Genomic DNA, 22,475 nt, shown 5'->3' with positions numbered 1-22,475 from the left:
CTTTAGGCTGGATTCGTGCACAGCAATTCAGTTTCAGTCTTCTCAGAAATGTCCATTTGTTATAGTGAGAGGCTGAATACCTGGTCTTCCTTTACCTATTGCACCTAAAAGTGTACTTCCAGCAGTGTTTCTCAAGACATACGTAACATCTGGAGTGAGAGGCAATCTGATTGGTTACAGCTAAAGCAAAGAAGATATCGTTGTCCCGTTCCGAATACCAAAACCACTCATTTAAAGACTTATTACAGAAACGTTTTCTCCTAAGTTCATTGGCCTATTCCAAATTATTAAGTGAATTCATCTGGTCAGTTTCCCTTTGAACTACCATAACGCCTCCTCTAAAAATCCCAAATACCTTTCATGTCTCTCTACTTTGGTCCTCAACACATTCACTATGGGAACTGACAGCTGCGACCTCAGGTGAACTCAGTGACATCGCCGCTCTGACAGCTGCGACTCCATCAGTTATTTATTTATTTATTTTTACACACCACTTCAGGTATCCAGATAGCTACTGTGAGGGCAACCAATTACAGACATCGGCAGCCAACCACAGCCGCTTTCAGAGAGGGTGGGCAGGGGAAGCAGTGAATATGCATGAGCTTTAATGAGTGGACCCAGAAGCAATGGGACAGTCACGCAGAAGCTCGGTAAGTATTATTGCTCTGCTTTAATCGTCATTTTGCTTCCTTTTCCAGCATGCTAGTCATTTTACAGCATAGACTTATATGGGGTTCAGGGTTTAGGCTCCATTTCGGGTTCAAGTCCAGTCCCAAACCTGACTTTTTTTTTTTCGTTGGCCAGACCGAATGAACTCGAACATCTGCCGCTTTCACCCATCTCTAATCCTTAAATTTCTTAAGCCCAGTTGGACACACTCCTCTGTCTGAGAGTAAAGCCTGCGTTACATGTTACGATTCTGCATACAATATCGTATGCGATCGTAACCACCCCCATCGTATGTGCGGCACGTTCAATTTTGTTGAATGTGCCGCAGAAACGATTAACCTCCCTCACACGTACTTACCCGTCCATACGACCTCGATGTGGGCGGCGAACATCCACTTCCTGGAGTTAGAGGGACGTTCGGCGTCACATCGACGTCACGCGGCAGCCGGCTAATAGAAGCGTAGGGGCGGAGATGAGCGGGATGTAAACATCCCGCCCACCTCTTTCCTTCCGCATTGCTGGCCAGGAGCCGCTGGACACGGGTAAGATCTGATCATCGTTCCCGGGGTATCACAAACTGCGATGTGTGCTACCCCGGGTACGATGAACAACCTGAAGTTCAATTCATGAGGAATGAACGACGTGCGTGCGCTAAACGTTTTACCATTCATTTGCAATTGCACGTAGCTGTTACACACTACAATGTACCTTACGATGCCGGATGTGCGTCACTTACGACGTGACCCCGCCGACAAATCGTAAGATATATTGCAGTGTGTAAAGCGGGCTTATGACAGTAATGTGTTCTGTTGATGTCTATTTTTTTTAAGATGCAGCTTCTTCTGTTCCTACAACTTCATCTAACTTCTAGAATTCTGCATTTAGCATCTTTGGCTATACACGATCAAACGTATCTGGAAAGAGACAGAAAAAAGCAGTACCATATGATTCGCAGAACTGCACCCATAACAGTTCTATTAAAATTTCCAGAAATAATGTCTTCTATACAAACATGAAATGGAAATAAGAAAAATGTTCAATCCCAACTTTGTGTCAACATCTTGTTTTTCAGGCTGTACCCAGAGGTTTCCCTTTTGGTTTCTTTTTGACACATCAGTGGTAATCAGTTTTTTGCAAAGTGATAAATCTAATAACAATATAAGAGTCATCTGTGTATTTACACTGTGTCAGGAACAGGAAAGTTGTTCGTAATCATTTTGTTTCTTTTGTTCTTACACTTATAGTCCTGCTTTTCATTTCTCGTTCTGAGGGTTTGCACGCTTATGGTGAATGTCATCATGAATACAGTTTTACTTTCCAATGAAAATGCCCATAGATTTTCAGGCTATGGTTAATTCAGATAATTCAGGCGCGTTATACTTACTGGGTCTCCTGTGGGGCTGTAACACTACTTCTGTGTATCAAATTAAGACGGACTGTATGCAGCTCTTCTTTTTAACTATTTACCGTAAATAAATAATTTTGCAAGCGACGTGCGGTCCTCCCCTATTTTGATACCCAGTCATGATAAAGCCGACAGCTGGGGGCTGGTATTCTCCCACTAGGGAGGCCCATGGTTATTCGGCCCCCCTCGGTCTAACAATAGCAGCCTGCAGCCGCCCAGGATTGTTGCATCCGTTAAATGATCTGAGTGAAAGACCTCCACTTTTTCTGAGACGCCAGAAAGATGGAGATGGGATACTGCTATATGGTGGTATTATTAAAGATGAACCTTGTTGGATCTTTTCAGGTTGAAGATGGACTCATAATCAAATCCTAAACTAGTGTCAGTTTTTAGAAGACAGTTTCTTCAAGCAGTTGTACAGGAAAAAGTCTACATCTTTCAGGAAAGGCATAATTTTTATGCAGGACAATGCTCCATCACATGTATCAAAGTACTCCATTGTTTAACTGCAAGTAAAGAACTTAAAGATAAAAGAATAATGACATGGCCTGTTCTTCACCTGCCAAAACCCTATTGAAAACTTGGGGGCGCTTCTTAAACAGGAAATTTAATATGAATGACAACAGTACACCTTTCTGAACTGTGAATGGGAAGCTGTTGGTGGGGCTACCTACAAATTTGTCAACAGATTAAGAAACTGACAGACTCCCAGACATTTTGGCGTGGTTTGCTTATTATTCTCACTTTAACAGTTGAAAACAAACAATTAAAATGAGAAAACGTTAATTTTTTTATTTACTTGCAAAAGATTTCTGTACACTAATAGTTGCCCAATAAAGCTGAACACATATAAATATTCTAAGAAAAATAAAACCTCATTTACAATTCTCAGGATTCAGGTTTGTGTTGTGCAGTGTTCTGCGTTGCACTCTCTGGGTGTCATGGCGTCCTTGTATTCTGTTCACACTGCAGAGTCCGACGAACTGCTTGGGATTGTTTAGTTGCACAGCCTGTCATATGTGTCGGCTGGTTCTGGCTTCACTGCTCTCAAGTACAGCGAGAATTAATTTTTGCTGGCCTGTGATCAGCTGCTGGGAGCTCAGGCTGCTAATCACCATCTCCAACCTTTAGGTTCTAAATCCTCAGGCTGTTTGCGGGTTTTAGAGCTTTTGCTTCCTGGTTCTTGTTGCTATTCAGTTGTAAAGTGATCTTCAAGTTGTGGTTCAGCGTGGTGTGTGAGTCCTACAGTTGTGTAGTTATTTCCTACGACCTTTGCGTTACTCTCCAGTTCACATATTGTCCCTCCTTTTTGTTTGAGTGCAGTGTGAACAAGTTTTAATTTACCCTTGTCTGTGACTATTTGTGGGGTGTTGGTTACTGGGTTTCCATCCTGGGTGGGGGGGGTAGTATCAGGGTGTGAACAGGAGACAGGGCCACGTTGTAGGCGTGAGCCTGACTACCATCAAGTCTAGCCTAGAGATAAGGGACAGTGCAGGGGCCCCAGTCTTAGGGGTACTTTGCACGTTGCGACATCGCTACTGCGATCTCGTCGGGGTCAAATCGAAAGTGACGCACATCCGTCGCCGGTAACGACGTCGCAACGTGTAAAGCCTAGAAGCACCGATAAACGATCGCAAAAGCGTCGAAAATCGGTGATCTGTGTAGTGTCAGTCATTTCCATAATTTCGCTGCAGCAACAGGTACGATGTTGTTCCTCGTTCCTGTGGCAGCACACATAGCTGTGTATGAAGCCGCAGGAGCGAGGAACATCTCCTTACCTGCGTCCCACCTGCAATGCGGAAGGAAGGAGGTGGGCGGGATGTTTACGTCCCGCTCATCTCCGCCCCTACGCTTCTATTGGCCGCCTGCCGTGTGACGTCGCTGTGACGCCACACGACCTGCCCCCTTAGGAAGGAGGGGGGGTCGCCAGCCAGAGCGACGTCGCAGGGCAGGTAAGTGCGTGTGAAGCTGCTGTAGCGATAATGTTCACTACGGCAGCTATCACAAGAGATCGCATCTGCGACAGGGGCGGGGACTATCGCGCTCGGCATCGCTACAATCGGCTAGCGATGTCGCAGCGTGCAAAGTACCCCTTAGAGTCAGCCTAGGAGCACTTGTTCCATCCGTACATCCCCGTGACAGTTTGTTGGGTTGACTGACAGTGCTGTAGTTGTTCAATAATAAAATTAATCATTAATACAAATTGCCTAATAATTGAGCACAAAGTAGATATAATATAGCATTGAAATTCACGACATACTCCTGTAGATAGAAAGGTTACACAAAATATATAAATACAAAAACAGTGAGAAGAACAATGAAAAATGAGAGATGTATCAATCCCTGCCTAATCCCACGGTGTAGGCAGGGATTGTAACTACATAGTGCCTATTAGGGTCTTTCTAGATGTTCTTTTGCGAAAAAGTTATATTTCTATCAACTTTTTACAATTACTAATTTAGAGATTACTAATCTCATTTTGCATTATACTTTTGGCCCAAATTATTTATTTGTGAACTGTCTTTCTCTAGGGTGTGTTTTTTTAGTTATAAGCAATAAAATACAGTGGTACCTTGGATTAGGAGTAACTTGGTTTGAGAGCGTTTTGCAAGATAAGCAAAGCTTTTTAAAAATTTGTAACTTGGTTTAAGAGCAATGATTTGCAATAAGAGCAAATACTCACCGTACACACTTCCGGTTGTGTCCTTTCACCGTGTTCTGACCAGCTCTGGAGGTAACGTTCTGTACATATGTACTGTATACAATATACCATTGTACAGTACTGTATATACTATATAGCAAGTCTATCAATTTGCATTTGTGGATACAGTACTGTACTTTCTTTCTGCTAACCAGTGCAGCACATTGCTTGTAATGTACGTACCTTTCGCACACCAACAATTCTATTGTAAGCTATTGTGCAGTTTAATTTGTTTGATATTTTTTAATGTACAGTATTTTGTATTAGTGTACTGTAATAATTTTATATGAATACAGTGCATTATTTTGTATTACTGTAATAAGTTTGTGGCGCCCTGGACTAGCCAGGTCGTCACAGGTAACACACACACCCCCACCCCCACTAGACAGTAACATTAGCCAAACATAAAATCCTTGTAGCCTCCCTCCAGGGTCTGATGTCCACACCAGGTGGGGCGGATCCAAGCAGTTGGCCCCACCCACTGAGGAGTTCATAGGCCTGGAGGCGGGAAAAGTGTCAGTTAGAAGTTGGAGAACAGTGGAGGAGGTTGAAGTGAGAGGATTAAAGTGGAGAGTGTCTGAGTTTGTGGCCCAGGCACTAACAACAAGGTTGGCAGACGGTGGTGGCCGTCTGCAGGAGTGGTGAATCAACGCGGAACCGTAAGACCGGGGACGGGCGGTGGCCCGCCAGTACCGACCGGGGAGCGAAGTGAAGCCAGCACACACAGGCAGGGCCATCGGACCCCGACTAGGCTTGGAGTCGCCGTCAACAGTCAAATCCGAGTGTGACAGGAACCCCAGGGGTTTCCTAACAGCCAAAGACCCGTTAGAAGGCAACCGTCCACACCGTGAGGGTATACAGCTACCGCCTAAGGCTAGAGACCCAAGGGCCAGCGCCTGCGGGCAAACGGGCTCCTCCGGCATCCATACACCGGGGAGCGGACTACCGTTGGGGATCCATCGTAGTCAAACAGTACACAAAGGTGCAGGGAAAGACAGCCGCCATCACCTTTCCGGGGAGAGACACTGCAGCCGGCTGCGGGACCCGTCCATCCAGCCGTTTGGTTTACCGAGGACTTTGTGCATCTCTTACTGAGTGAGTACACCCGTGCCATCCGGCACCGCGCCACGCTGTCCCTGCAACCCTGCACCTCACCAACCCTGCCTCCCGTCACACCACCGGGCCCCGGGACAACGGACCCCTACCCACGGAGGGGGAAAGCAACATCCCAGCTGCTCCCTACCATCGCTCCCGGGATCCCCGTCACCAGCAGAGGTGGTGACCATCTTCACCACAACTCGTGGGTGGCGTCACGGACTAAATCCCCCAAACCAACCACCCTTTTCACTCACGGGCGAGGAGCGCCGCTCGAGTCCCCGGATCCGGCCCACCACTCGAGCCACCGAGCAGCAGCCGCAGCAGCGCCGGACCCGAGCGTTAGAGAGCGCAGCGGCGTCATCCTCCCCGCCCGCGACAAGTTTGTATAAATACAGTAAATATTTTTGGGCTGTGGAATGAATTGTCTGAGTTTCCATTATTTCCTATGGCAAAATTTGCTTTGATATAAGAGTAACTTGGTTTAAGAGCAAACTCTTGGAACCAATTATGCTCGTAATCCAAGGTTCCACTGTATATATCATAAGTGGATTATAAAATTTTCTTATAACTTCTCTAAATAATTACCAGTTGACTTTTACAGGTCCCACAGCTGGAGCCACCATCAGCAACTGCAGTAGAAATGGGGCCATTGCTTTATATTACATTGGTGCCAAGAACAGATGCTTTGGCTTTCTCCATTCTGGTGCATCCAGGGCAGAGGATTGGGTCGGTCTATGACTCTTAATATTCAGTGAGGTGAAGAAGAAAACCAAAAGAAAAGTCTTAGGCGGGCTTTGCACACTAAGACATCGCAGGCCGATGCTGCGATGCCGAGTGCGATAGTGCCCGCCCCCGTCGCAGCAGCGATATGTGGTGATAGCTGGCGTAGCGAAAGTTATCGCTACGCCAGCTTCACACACACACTCACCTGCCGTGCGACGTCCCTGTGGCCGGCGACCCGCCTCCTTGTTAAGGGGGCGGGTCGTGCGGCGTCACTGCGACGTCACACGGCAGGCAGCCAATCAGAGCGGAGGGGCGGAGATGAGCAGGATGTAAACATCCTGCCCACCTCCTTCCTTCCGCATATCCTACGGAAGCCGCAGTGAGGCCGGTAGGAGACGTTCCTCGCTCCTGCGACTTCACACACAGCGATGTGTGCTGCCGCAGGAGCGAGGAACAACATCGGACCGTCGCGTCAGCGTAATCATGGATTACGCCGACGCTGCACCGATGATACGATTACGACGCTTTTGCGCTCGTTAATCGTATCATCGAGCCTTTACACACTGCGATGTCGCATGCGATGCCGGAAGTGCGTCATTTTCAATCTGACCCCACCGACATCGCACCTGCGATGTCGCAGTGTGCAAAGTGCCCCTTAGTTAAAGCCAATCTCAAGTTTGACTTCAGAAAATGAGATGCTCTAACATTTTCAACATGAACCAAGTATAATAATTTTGTAATTAGAAATCTATTACAGTAAATGAGATATGTTACTGAGGTTGTGAATTGTGACTGTAAAAAGCGGACAATAAATTCAATTACCGTTTTATGATAAAATTGCAGATCCCTGGGCAGATATATGTCTTTTTTTCCAGTGTTGTAGATTTACACTCATGTTCCATTTATTACCTTTTGCAACTCCATCTTCAAGAGATGTTTTGACAGTGACCTATAAAATACATGGCATGTTTTCTAAGTCCTGTTCGGGTAGGGACTCTGGGTATGAAATGTCAGTTTGAACCGGCTAAAAGAGCAGATTTGACCTGAAACCAAAAGAATGCATTGTAATCCTTCACCGCCCAGAGACCTCTTATATGTGACAAGATTAACCCTCCGAACATACAACTAATATTGTTTCTGTTGGAGAAATGTGCAGTCATAAAGCTTTTGTGTATGACCATATGAAATAAAACAAATATAATTATAGAGTGCATTTTAAATTTTATTCTTTAATACCCAAGGACTGTGAAAAGATTATTTTATGTACAGTTTTCTGAAACTATGGTGAATACTTTAGACTATGGATGAGTGGACCTTTAGATGTTTGGGTTCACAGGTGTTAAAAAAAATATACTCTTAAATATATTTTTCTCCAAATACGTAAAGGCGCATGAAAGAAAGAACTTCAAAAAATGTAAAAAATAAATGTATTTTATCTATTTAAAAATGGTTGCCAGGGTTCAGTTACAGAAAGGAAAAATAATATACTTTGTTAGCTTACGCAAAGAGTTCATTTAGTCCATACCGAACAATGGGAAGTCTTTACCCATCTCTCTTTGGTTCCTGAATGGCAAGGCAGGGGATGTCATCTCTTAGCCGGACAGCGTGTCACATCTTGCAGCACTGGAGTCTTCTGACCGTAGGCAATGTGGAGGAGCCACCAGTGACCCCCTCCATCGTGTATTATATACCAGCTGTTCAGTCCATATAGGGTGTTCTAGTTGTATAGTTCCATATGACATAATCTTCTGGAAGCTTCGGGAAGGATTTATATATATCCTTCCACGTCAGTACTCAAGTATACTCAATATAGATATTTTAATACTTATTCCGTAAAAACTTAATTAATAAACTATGCCCTCCAACATAAACAGAACTGTGAACGTATATGTCTTACTATGAAATATTTGATACCTAGATGTATTAATTTTAATGTTTTTACAACAGGGTTCAGCCAGACTTTAGTAAAACGTTTGGCTCGGCACCCGGACTTGACCACAAATCCCATAGAAGTCAATGGTGACCTAAACATTGATGCTGTAAAATGGTCGTAGTAAGGGCCCAGGGGCTGCACAAGGAAGCAAAATAGGGGTAAGAGCAAGACAATTGCCCTGTAAACAAATATGGCTAGGGAAATAACTTAGAATAAAAAAATAAATGAACGATAATCTTGAACCAAGAGGCAGAGGTAGTTGAGGAGAAGGTGGACGTGGCGGTGTAGGTGGAAAAGTGGAGGAGAAGGCAGCCAACACTTTTACTTGTTTGTTTTTAATTTGAGGAGGTCCCAAAATATTAGGAATGGCAAATACAGTGAACAAACTGATGTGGAGTATAACAATTGCTGGGTGCGACTGCCATAATCCTCTAGTATGCCAAAAGATATTGACAAGTCCTGTAGGATCCATGCCTTGCTCATTAACCCTCATACATATTCACTGCTTCCCCCTGCCCATAGGCAATCCCGGCGTCTGGTTGCAGTTGGACCGCGCCCCACCCTGTGTGACAGCATCTGTGATTGGTTGGAATCACAAATGCTGTCTGCATGCCGATACTGAAAAAATAAAATAAATAAATTGGCTTAAGGCTACTTTACACACTGCGATATCGGTCCCGATATCGCTAGTGTGGGTACCCGCCCCCATCTGTTGCGCGACACGGGCATATCGCTGCCCGTGCCGCACAACATCGCCCAGAGCCGTCACACATACTTACCTGTCCGGCAACGTCGCTGTGACCGGCGAACCGCCTCCTTTCTAACGGGGCGGTCCGTGCAGCGTCACAGCGACATCACTGAAACGTCACTGAACCGCCGCCCAATAGCAGCGGAGGGGCGGAGATGAGCGGGACGTAACATCCCGCCCACCGCCTTCCTTCCGCATTGCGGCCGGGAGGCAGGTAAGGGGAGCTTCCTCGTTCCTGCGGTGTCACACGCAGCGATGTGTGCTGCCGCAGGAACGAGGAACAACTTCATTACTGCTGCAGTAACGATTTTTAAGAATGGACCCCCATGTCGCCGATTAGCGATTTTGCACGTTTTTGCAACGATGCAAAATCGCTTATCGGTGTCACACGCAACGGCATCGCTAATGCGGCCGGATGTGCGTCACAAATTCCGTGACCCCAACGACTCCGCATTAGCGATGTCGCAGCGTGTAAAGCCCGCTTTAGGGTCCCCCCATATTATGATACCCAGCGCAGAAAAAGCATATGACTACAGGCTGCAAGCTGTCATTAACCACTTATATTACTCTGATTGCCTTGGTGCGGTGGCAATTGGGGTAATATAAGGGTTTAATGACAGCTCACAGCTGCCATTAAGCCCTTGATTAGTAATGGAAGACATTTATGAGACCCACACATTACTAATCCTGTAGGTGAAAACAAATAAAACACAAAAACACCGAAAAATGATTTATTTGCATAAAATACAGAAATAAAAAATCCTTTTTTTCAAATTTATTAACCCCAATCACCCAGTTCCAACGCAATCTACTCGAGGTCCCATGACAATCCCAGCTCTGCTACATACTGGGGGTAACCATGGGCCTCCTCAGCCTGACAATACCAGCCCGCAGCTGTCAGCTTTCTCTTGGCTGGCTATGAAAATTGGGGGGCTAAGTGCACACAGGTTTCATTTATTTATATAAATAATAAAAATAAAAAAAAAAAAAATTATATATATATATATATATATATATATATATATATATATATATATATATATAAAAATAGCTGTATAGAGTCCCTCTTATTTTGACACAGCCAACATAATGCACATGGTTAGGGGCTGCATCCATATGCTTTATCTGCGCTAGGTATCACAATATGGAGGGACCCTGTCAATTCATTTTTTACACCACTATAGCAACACAAACAACGTGTGTGATTTTAACCAAATCACAGACTTTGTCATGGGCTGGGACTGCCTGTGGGTGGGGGAAGCAGTGAATATGTATGAGGGTTAATGAGTGGACCCAGAAGTAGTGTTACAGCCGCGTGAGAGATTAGGTAAGTATAACGCCCCATTCACGCGCTGCAGTTTTTGATGCTTTTTTGGTGCAGTTTTTGGTGAAATTGTAGTCACCACAAACTGCTTTTCCCCACCCAGCAAAGTCAATGAGATTTCAGATTTGCTGTGCCCACGTTGCTTTTTTTGGAGGCTACATTTTTGTGGTGACCACAAAAATGCAGCATGTCAATTACTTTTGCGTTTTTCACTCATTGGTGAAAAAAAAATGCATAACAACACATGGACCAAAATGCATGCTTTTTTTTTTTTTTTTTTGCCACAAGATCCGTTATAGACCATAGAGTGTATTTTTGTGGTTATAACAAAACTGTAGCATGCGGACGTACCCTTACGCTCCTGCTTTATTCCTTATTTTTTATTTATTTACTAGAAGGTGGCCCGATTCTACGATCGGGTATTCTAGAATTTACGTATTGTGTAGTTAATGTATGATTTTTGTTCTATATATATATATATACATATATACATACATACATATACATATATATATATATATATGTTGTTGTGTGTAGTTACCAAGTGTTTGTGTAGGGGCTGTACATGGTCTGGGTGTTGTCTGGGTGTGGCGGGGGGTGAGAGCGGTGTTGTTTGTGTGTTGCGTTGTTTGTGGAGCGCTGTGTGTCTGTAGCATTGTGTGTGTGTGTGTGTTGCGCTGTTTGTGTGGATGTGGGGTGTGTGTGTTTTAGGGGGAGGTATGTTTTGTGCAATGTGTGTGTTGTGCGGTATGTGCGTATATTTGTGTGTGCCGCGGTGTTTGTGTGTTGGGTGTTGTGTGTGTGCGGCGTTGTCTGTGTGTGTGGGTGTCTGTGTAGGGCAGTGTTTGTGGTTCCCAGTGTGTGTGATGTGTTGTGCAGTGCGTGTGTGGCGGTGTGTGTGTGTGTGTTTTGGGAGGAGGTGTGCACCCCCCATCGTGCTCAATCCCCCCATGCTGCGCACCCCCCATCGTGCTCCATCCCCCATGCTGCGCACCCCCCATCATGCTCCATCCCCCATGCTGCGCACTCCCCATCGTGCTCCATCCCCCATGCTGCGCACACCCCATCGTGCTCCATCCCCCATGCTGCGCACCCCCCATCGTGCTCCATCCCTCATGCTGCGCACCCCCCATCGTGCTCCATCCCCCATGCTGCGCACTCCCCATCGTGCTCCATCCCCCATGCTGCGCACTCCGCATCGTGCTCCATCCCCCATGCTGCGCACTCCGCATCGTGCTCCATGCCCCATGCTGCGCACTCCCCATCGTGCTCCATCCCCCATGCTGCGCACTCCCAAACATGCTCCATCCCCCATGCTGCGCACTCCCAAACATGCTCCATCCCCCATGCTGCGCACTCCCCATTGTGCTCCATCCCCCATGCTGCGCACTCCCCATCGTGCTCCATCCCCCATGCTGCACACTTGCACATTCCACATCGTGCTCCATCCCCCATGCTGCGCACCCCCCATCGTGCTCCATCCCCCATGCTGCGCACCCCCCATCGTGCTCCATCCCCCATGCTGCGCACTCCCCATCGTGCTCCATCCCCCATGCTGCGCACCCCCCATCGTGCTCCACAGTCACACATCAGACAGTATACACGCACACATCTGATCGCATACACTCACACACACACCCCACTTCTCCCTGTGCCCACCGGTGGGCGGTCCCAGCAGCTGTGCTGCACGCCGTGCTCCTCTGCCGACACTCACAGATCCGATCGCATACACTCATACACACACACTCACACATCCGAACACACTCACACACATCCGATCGCATACACGCACACACACACTGACGATAGCGCACATACGCGCTCACACAATCACAACATCCGGAGATACCACATGCTTCCGGCCATGTGATCCTCCGCCAGGTCCTGGAAGGTCACTGCACGCACAGGATCGCCGCCGAGAAGCAAGCGATATCACGGGATGTTGTGAGTGTGTGGATGCGATCTGATGTGTGTGTGAGGTGTGTGTGAGAGTGAGTGTGATCTGATGTGTGTGTGTGTGTCTGAACTTATGTGTGTGCATGTGTGTGTGTTCCGCCGCTGCAGGGAGTCGGTTAGGGGAATGCGTGCGGTGGGCGGGGCCAGAGCAAGCGTGCAATGCGTGAGAGGGGCGGGGCGTGGCCGAGTTGCCAATGCGTCCAGGGGGCCGGAGCGAGAGGCCAATCCGTGCGAGGGGGCGGAGCTGAGGCGAGGCGAGCGGCCAATCCGTGCGGGGGGCGGGGCCATGGAGAGCCCAGCGGCCAATCCGCTGTTTGTCACCGTAAGGACACAATTTTGGAGCAAGACAGACAGACAGAATAAGGCAATTATATATATAGATTTTTTCTTTATTATCCAGGTGGCCAAATCCATACAGTTACATGGCGTTCCCTAAGAACTCCATGTTTGGGGTTCGTGCACGTACACTAGGTATCTGATATGGACCCCCAACTTTACAGTTTGGGTTCACCCATCACTAGTTTCAAGTAATTTTAACATTCTCTATTACTACAAAGTCCTTTAGTTCAAGTTAAAGCAAAGAGTCTATGCACTCTAGTAAAGTTCTCTATGAAGTACATATCACTCAGGTTGGCTTAACTGACCCGTGGGCAGCAATAACGGTTTCCTCTTGACAGTCCTTGGCATTCACCTAGTGTATCATAAGTCAGCATCATTGGTTTTGTCACTTCTCGCATAGAAGGCTTCCGGCTTAGTGGTTCCTCTGACGCTATGAGCTCATCAGCTGCGGCAATTTCTGCTTCCACATCCATTGCCAGTCCATCCTCTGACGCACTTGGAACTACATCTATAAGTTCTAGTTGTTCTGTTAAAGCAACTGTTTTTCGTACATTCTGGTAATTCCTCTATTCTTGGATTCCTAACAATATCTCAGGCAACTTGTGCTTGATCATTAGGTCTGAGGTGACCCTCAGATGTATTTCCTGGTATGAGCTCTGGAGCTTTACACGCTGCGACAACGCTCGCGATGTCGCGAGCGATAGCACCTGCCCCTGTCATTGGTGCGATATGTGGTGATCGCTGCCGTAGCGAACATTATCGCTACGGCAGCGTCACATGCACATACCTGTTCTGCGATGTCGCTGTTGATGCCGAAAAATCCCTCCTTCAAGGGGGAGGTGCGTTCGGTGTCACAGGGACTTCACAAAACGGCCGTCCAATAGAAGAGGAGGGGCGGAGATGAGCGGCCGGAACATGCCGACCACCTCCTTCCTTCCTCATTGCCTGTGAACGCAGGTAAGGAGATGTTCGTCGCTCCTGCGGTGTCACACATAGCGATGTGTGCTACCGCAGGAACGACAAACAACCATACACAATCACCGATATTTTGAAAAGGAGCGAGGTGTCAACGGTCAACGATTTTTGACATTTTTGCGATCGTTGATCATCGCTCCTAGGTGTCACACGCGATGTCGTAGTGTGCAAAGTACCCCTTAGTCTAATACTTGGTTGCACAACCTTTAGCCAAAATAACTGTGAACAACCGCTTCTGGTAACCATCAATGAGTTTCTTACAATGCTCTGCTGGAATTTTAGACCATTCTTCTTTGGCAAACTGCTTCAGGTCCTGAGATTTGAAGGGTGCCTTCTCCAAACTGCCATTTTGAGATCTCTCCACAGGTGTTCTATGGGATTCAGGTCTGGACTGATTGCTGGCCACTTTAGTAGTCTCCAGTGCTTTCTATCAAACCATTTTCTAGTGCTTTTTGAAGTGTGTTTTGGGTCATTATCCTGCTGGAAGACCCATGACCTCTGAGGAAGACCTAGGTTTCTCACACTGGGCCCTACATTATGCTGCAAAATTTGTTGGTAGTCTTCAGACTACATAATGCCATGCACACGGTCAAGCAGTCCAGTGCCAGAGGCAGCAAAGCAACCCCAAAACATCAGGGAACCTCCGCCATGTTTGACTGTAGGGACCGTGTTCTTTTCTTTGAATGACTCTTTTTTTCCTGTAAACTCTATGTTGATGGCTTTTCCCAAAAAGCTCTACTTTTGTCTCATCTGACCAGAGAACATTCTGCCAAAACGTTTTAGGCTTTCTCGGGTAAGTTTTGGCAAACTCCAGCCTGGCTTTTTTATGTCTCGGGGTAAGAAGTGGGGTTTTCCTGGGTATCCTACCATACAGTCCCTTTTCATTCAGACGCCGACGGATAGTACGGGTTGACACTGTTGTACCCTCGGACTGCAGGGCAGCTTGAACTTGTTTGGATGTTAGTCGAGGTTCTTTAGCCACCATCCGCACAATCTTGCGTTGAAATCTCTCGTCAATTTTTCGTTTCCTTCCACATCTAGGGAGGTTAGCCACAGTGCCATGGGCTTTAAATTTCTTGATGACACTGCGCACCGTAGACACAGGAACTTTCAGGTCTTTGGAGATGGACTTGTAGCCTTGAGATTGCTCATGCTTCCTCACAATTTGGATTCTCAAGTCCTCAGACAGTTCTATGGTCTTCTTTCTTTTCTCCATGCTCAATGTGGTACACACAAGGACACAGGACAGAGGTTAAGTCAACTTTAATCCATGTCAACTGGCTGCAAGTGTGATTTAGTGATTGCCAACACCTGTTAGGTGCCACAGGTAAGTTACAGGTGCTGTTAATTACACAAATTGGAGAAACATCACATGAATTTTCAAACAGTGCCAATACTTTTGTCCACCCCCTTTTTTATGTTTGGTGTGGAATTATATCCAATTTGGCTTTATGACAATTTTTTTTTTCATTAAATGAAGATAATAATACCAAAGAATTTGTGATTGCAATCTTTTTCAAGAAGAAACTGAGTATTATCTGACAGAATTGTAGGGGTGCCAATACTTTTGGCCAACACTATATCTGTCAATATCTCTTTGCATGTAAGGCTAGAAGAAACATTCATGAACCAGAGTCATAGTTCTTTCTACTCCTAGATGTCCCATCTCTTAGTGGAGTTCTTTGATGACTAATCTATAGTATATTCCGGGTAGTACTACCTGTTGTTTCTGTCCTTTCTTGTGATACAAGATACTGTCTGCACTGAGATAAAGGTTTGCCCATTCTCTAAATTAGATAACTACCATTGATACTGTGGCGCCCCTGACCTGGTCAGGCACCACAGAGTATTGCACCCATGCGGGAGCAATGCTTCCAGGTAATCTCCAAAGGCCAGGATGAGGTGCACACACAAACATATAGTGACCAGGCCTCCCACATTACCAGAGGGGACCCTTGGGTAGCCAGAAGGAGTTAACTTTCAATTCCCAGCTAGGGGTGTGTTCAGGGGCTGGTTGCTAGGAAGCAGGGCAGAGAGAGAGGAAGGAAGGGAGTCGAGAGGAAGAAGTTGAAGTGTATGGAGGGGGAGCAGAGAAGCTCCCGTGCAGACAGGTCCTGAGGAGTGCTGTAGCTGAAAGCGGAGGAGAACGGAGTACTGTGGGTCGGCCTGAAGAGCATCCAGAGAAAGAGGGGTGGCTGAGTACGGAGATCCCGGTATCCGAGCACACAAGGGGAACTAGGTCCCCAGTACAGGCAGCAGATCATCCAGAGCTGCTTAACCTACAGAGGGGGGGGGACCCAATTGCCCTCACCACGACTACACAGAGCTTGAGCCAAGCAGCACACCAGGCCCATAAGGGGACAGGGCCAGAAGCCATCCCACCAAGGCCACGCTGCCGGCAGACGAGCCAGAGAGAGGGGAGCAGGGTGGTAACAGCTTCCCTGGAGGGGTCCTACTACGCTTCAAGCAAAGGATCCTCCTAAAACAGAAAGAGTGCAAGGAAGGCGAGTGGACAGCTACCCTCAGAACGGCCTCCTGGAATTCCTGGTTCCACCTGGTTATCACAGTGTCGCCCGGGCATCTCACCGTGACCTCCAAACAGTGAGTAAACACGTTAAAAGACTTCTTGGACTGTGTTTGAGTCATTCTGCGACTTGTGGTACTACAAACCCACACCGGGCCCTGGGGCTTGCCTCACTCTCAGGAGGCTACTATATCCGACTGCACCCACCATCAGCCCCAGGCGTCCCCTAACCTGCAGTGGCGGTCCCCACTGACCGCAATACTGAGAGTGGCGTCACGATCAAAACTGAAGATTCCCTACCTGTGACCAGCACCAGCTACGTGGAGTCCCTGAAGGTATGCACCGATACAACACCTGTGGGGCTTCACATCTTCTGGCGTCACGAACAGGATAAGGACTAGACCTGTTCAGACAGGTGACCGTGTGCCTCAGAGGTCCGACCGCAAAAATTGAGCCGCCGCCATATTGCCATCTTCAAAAGCGCGCGCTGCAGCCCGCGCGAGGGAGAAGAGCACCGCCCACGAAGAGGTGTGGCCGCCCCAGAATCCCCACAATTCAGAGAGCGTTCTGATCCAGGAAGTGGAAAGGGAGCGCGCAGATTTCTGAAGAAAAATGGACGCTGCAGGAGGTAATGCCCCTGGTCAGGGCGACGCAGCCCAAGCGATGCCAGCCCCTGTCGCGCTGGACGCCGCAGCGCCTGGTGCCGGTGCCGCGGTCGCAGCTGCGCCGGCCGAGGTCGCCCCCATAATGCCAGTGTCCTTGTTGTATGCCCCAGGGGCGCAATGGCTGCCTCAATACGCCGGTAAAATAGACACGCTGACCGGGTTTAAGAAAAAGATCAACACCCTGCTAGACATGCACGCGATGACTGGTAAACAGAGGGCCGCTGTGGTGCTGGGACAATTGACTGGAGCAGCAGAATTGGAAGCTGAGTCCTGGGCCAATGATGACCGGAGCTCTGTTGAGACCATCTTTGCCAAACTAGCAGCTGCTTTTGAACACCGCACGGAGGGAGAGCTGAGAACGGACTTCTATCACTGCCGTCAGAAGCCCCAAGATAGTATAAGAGACTATGCCCTCAGGCTGCAGGCGGCACTACGGGCTCTCAAGCTGGTGGACCCTGTCAGTGACCAGGAAGGAAACCGGATGATGAAGGAACAATTCCTGCGGGGCCTGCGCTCTCCTGAGGATGGGAAGCAGATGAAGCTGTGGTCCCTAGAACACCCCGACGTGGACTTTGCCATTCTGAAAGACCGGGCAGTGAAAGCACTCCAACCCCCTGTGGACACAGACCCTGCCAGTTCCACGGCTGCAGGAGCGGAATCCTCCACGCAGGCCCTGATGACTGCAAAAGGACTCAACGCGCCAGCAGAGACCATAAGTACGCTATCCTCCCAAGTGCAGCAGCTCACTAAGGACGTCGCACAAATTCTGAAAGCAATGCAGTTGCCCTCAGAGACCAAAGTCCCTCATCAGATCCTGCTAGCCGACAACCCAGAGGACGTCCCTTGGATGCGGAGGAGAAGGGGTCCCCCAACTCGAGGCAGGAGCAGTGATCGCTATGACTCAGCTGGACAACCCATCTGTCGTCGTTGCCAGAAGGCAGGTCACTATGCAAGGGCCTGTCCTTTAAACGAGTCAAACCTGGGGCCGAGGGCCAGTCCTCAGGATTAAGAAGATCAGGCCCAAGTCGCTGCTGTGATCAGTACGTGGGTGGACGTCCTGTCCTGTCCATCGTCTTGGACGGGATCCCTACCCCGGCATTATTGGACACCGGCTCTCAGGTCACCACGATCCCGCATGTCCTTTATCGGAGGTTTTGGTCGGACGACGATCTCCGACCACCGGACCCCTCCCTCACCATCTATGCTGCCAACGGACAACCTATAGACCAGATCGGGGTCAAAGAGGTAACCATAAAGGTGGGAAGGCAGGAAATGAAGGGACAAGGACTGATTGTTGTGGACACTGATGTTAGAGAAAGGAACCCGCAAATGATTTTAGGCACTAATGTCATAGAAAATTGCCTAGGGGAAGTGTTGTTGTTGCTTCACCAGATTGTTGAAGGTGCTGACGGCAGGTCGCAAAGAGCCTTGCAAAAGGAGATCCGAATCATTCTGAGGAAGCAACAGGTAAAACAGACTGGCGGTGAGATTGGTAGTGTACGGGTGATGGATGCTAACCCCATTGTGATACCCCCACGGAGTGAAATGATGATGTGGTGTAGAGCAGCGGTAGGTCTTAGAGGACAAGATTACCAGGCTGTACTAGAGCCCACTCATTCAGACCACTGGCCCACGATTCTGACAGCCAGGGGGGTAGTTGATGTACACAAGGGACGAGTGCCTGTACGAGTGTTGAACTGTGGGGAGGAGGAAGCCAGACTACCAAGGTACGCTACCATAGCCAAACTGTTTACATGCTCAGATGACGCCATAACACCTGTAGGTCCCCTGACACAAGCTGACTCAAAAGAGGGTGAGACCTCCCAAAAGCAGTTAGAAGATTGGTGCCAGAAACTACACGTGGGGACTGACTCTACACCCGACTACCAGAAACATGGGGTTTACAGGGTCGTGCAGGAATACGAGCAGGTCTTTAGTAAGAACCCACTAGACTTTGGTAGGATCAAAGGGGTGCAACATCACATACCCACAGGCAGTCATCCTCCCATTAAGGAAAGACATAGGCCTATTCCACCAGCCCATTACCAGCGCACAAAGGACATGCTGAAGGACATGAAGGAGGCAGGCGTCATAAGGGACAGTTGTAGCCCCTGGGCGGCTCCCCTGGTCCTGGTAAGAAAGAAGGATGGCACGATGAGGATGTGTGTGGATTACAGACGGATAAATCAGATAACACACAAGGATGCCTACCCTTTGCCAAGGATAGAGGAATCCCTCGCTGCCTTGAAAGCCTCTAACTACTTTTCTACCCTAGATCTTACTAGTGGCTACTGGCAAGTATCTGTAGCAGAAGAAGATCGGGAGAAGACGGCCTTCACCACCCCAATGGGCCTCTGTGAGTTCAACAGCATGCCATTTGGACTCTGCAATGCCCCCGGGACTTTCCAGAGGCTTATGGAATGCTGTCTAGGGCACCTCAACTTTGAAACCGTCCTGCTCTACCTGGATGATGTCATCGTGTACTCCAAGACCTATGAGGACCACCTGAAACACCTGGCTGAAGTCTTTGAAGCACTATCCCGATATGGAATGAAGCTGAAACCATCCAAGTGCCATCTACTGAAGCCAAGGGTCCAGTACCTAGGTCACGTGGTCAGTGCAGAAGGAGTAGCACCGGACCCAGAGAAGGTCACAGTCATCCAGGAATGGCCCACACCTACTACCGTCCGGGAGGTACGTCAGTTCCTTGGCTTGGTAGGCTACTACAGAAGGTTCATCAAGGGCTACACGAAAATGGCAGCGCCTTTGCAAGAGCTCCTGGTAGGCCACCCAAAGAAGAAAGGAAAGATCACCGGCCCGCCATTTCACTGGGGAGAAGCAGAAGAACACTCCTTCAGACAAATGAAAGGGGCCTTGACGGGTGAAGAGATCCTAGCCTATCCTGACTACGGTCTGCCATTTGTACTGTACACAGATGCCAGTAATGTGGGACTGGGAGCAGTGCTTTCACAGGTGCAGGGAGGCAAAGAGCGTGTGATTGCTTACGCCAGCAGGAAGCTCAGGCCTACCGAAAGAAACCCAGAGAATTATAGCTCATTCAAGCTGGAGTTCCTGGCCATGGTATGGGCTATCACAGAGCGGTTCAAGCACTACTTGGCAGCCACCAAATTCACTGTCTTCACGGACAACAACCCCCTGACCCACTTGGATACTGCTAAATTGGGTGCCATGGAGCAGCGTTGGGTAGCCCGACTGGCGAATTATGACTTTACTGTCAAGTATCGAGCTGGCCGCAAGAACGGCAACGCAGATGCTCTGTCCAGGATGCCTCACCTAGCAGACGAGGGTGAAGATGAAGATGATCTGGAAGAGATTGAGCTGCCAGCGTTCCATCGCCATGGAGCAAAACAGTGTCGGCAGTCGCGTGCCAACCGCCAAGAGGTGACCCTGAACCCACTACCTCATTACAACTGGAAGGAGACCCAGGAAAATGATCCAGCGGTGGGCTTGGTAAAGAAACTGATCAGCCAGCCTGGCGCCAGCCTTGACAAAGGAGCCCCACCTGAGGCACAGTACCTATGGAAGGAGAGGGGTCGATTATTCATCTATCAAGACAAACTTTACAGGAGCATCATTGACCCGAGGACGCATGAGAAGGTGTGGCAAGTGATTGTACCACAGAAGGATACGAGGATGGTGCTAGAAGCCTATCACAATGGTGCAGGCCACTTTGGTTGGAAGAAACTGGAGGCCCTACTTAAAGTAAGATTCTACTGGGTGGGCATGAGATCTGCCCTAGAGAAGTGGTGTCGAAACTGCGGGCCTTGCAATCTTAGAAGAAAAGACCAGCACCGCCAGAGAGCACCACTCCAGCCCATCCAAACTAAACGGCCCCTGGAGATCGTGGCCCTGGACCATGTAAAGTTGGCACCCAGCAGACAAGGCTACAACTACGCTCTCACTATGGTTGACCACTACTCCAGATTCCTGGTGGTAGTACCAGTCAAGGACTTGACAGGTCAAACTGCAGCCAAAGCTTTCCAGACACACTTCTGTCGACCACATGGCTATCCAGATCAAGTGCTCACTGACCAAGGACCAGCCTTTGAAGCTGAAGTGTTTAAGGAGTTTTGTAACCTATACGGCTGCCAGAAGATCCGTACTACGCCTTACCATCCTCAGACCAATGGCATGTGTGAGAAAATGAACCACATCATTCTCGATCTTCTGAAGACGCTCCCATTGGAGGAACGAAGTCAGTGGCCAGAAAAACTACCCGATCTAGTGGACATGTATAACAACATCCCTGTGAGTTCCACGAACTGCACACCGGCATACCTGATGAGGGCCAGACCAGGGAGATTGCCAGTAGATCTGGAAATGGGAGTTGAGACCCCTGAAGACCATCAACAAGGTGCTGATTGGGATTCCAACCGCCAAGCCCAATACAAGAAAGTACAAGAGTGTGTGGAGCGAAGCCTGACTCAGCAGCGTGAGAAACAAGAAAAGGCCTACAATCGAAAAGCACCTGCTGTTCCTTTGATGCCAGGAGATATAGTTCTCAAGGGAAAGAGAAGGCGTCATAAACTTGACAATCACTGGGAAGAAGAACCCTATACTGTGTTACCATCAACGCTTAGCAATGAAAAGACATGCCTTATCAGCAAAGATGGAGGAAAAACAACAGCTGTCGTTTCTAGAGATCGCCTAAAGAAATGTCCTGAACAACTAAGAATCCCTGAAGAAATTCCCAACCCTTTGCCAGTTCAAGAACCAAAAGAAAGGATGATCCATACTGCGCTTGGAGATTTTCCAGCAAGTTGGCCTCAATACAATGGAGCAGTTGTTATTCCAGTCATTACATTCACTCAATCTAGAGAAGTAGGAGACCTAGAAGCACCTGTTCAGAACCTAGAAGTGCCAAATGTAGCTGAAGCAGAAAACCACGCATTGGTATCAGTACCCAGTACACCCAGAATTCACATTGAGACACATACATCGGGTGGGAGGACACAACCTCAGACAGATGACAGTATAGTACTGCGTAGATCAACCCGCAGCAACTTTGGTCAGCTCCCATTACGCTATAGACAAAGTACAGTTTAGTTGAAAGTGATGGTATGAAGTGTAATGTTTAACCTGTTATAGTTAAGCAACGTTTAAGCGAAATGTGCCCACAAGGACTATTGTGAGACTTCCTTAAAATGTTAGACCACTGGTTATGAACTGGCTTTAACCACAAACTTTGCATTGTAAAAAGTTGCCTTCTTGGTACCAACCACAGGGTCTGCCTGTTGAGGGGCATGGCTCTGCACCAACAAGGGGGCACGCCTGTTTATGGGGCCTGCCCTCCAACACTCGGAAGCGGGTACGCCTGTTTATGGGGCCTACCTTACACCACTCCCCTCAGGAGAGGAAGATTGGAGGAAAGGTCTGGGGAATGTGATGGCCCAG

The sequence above is a fragment of the Anomaloglossus baeobatrachus genome, chromosome 3 (assembly GCF_048569485.1).
Source record: "Anomaloglossus baeobatrachus isolate aAnoBae1 chromosome 3, aAnoBae1.hap1, whole genome shotgun sequence".
Classification (NCBI taxonomy): domain Eukaryota; kingdom Metazoa; phylum Chordata; class Amphibia; order Anura; family Aromobatidae; genus Anomaloglossus; species Anomaloglossus baeobatrachus.
Note: the sequence above shows the minus strand (reverse complement) of the source record.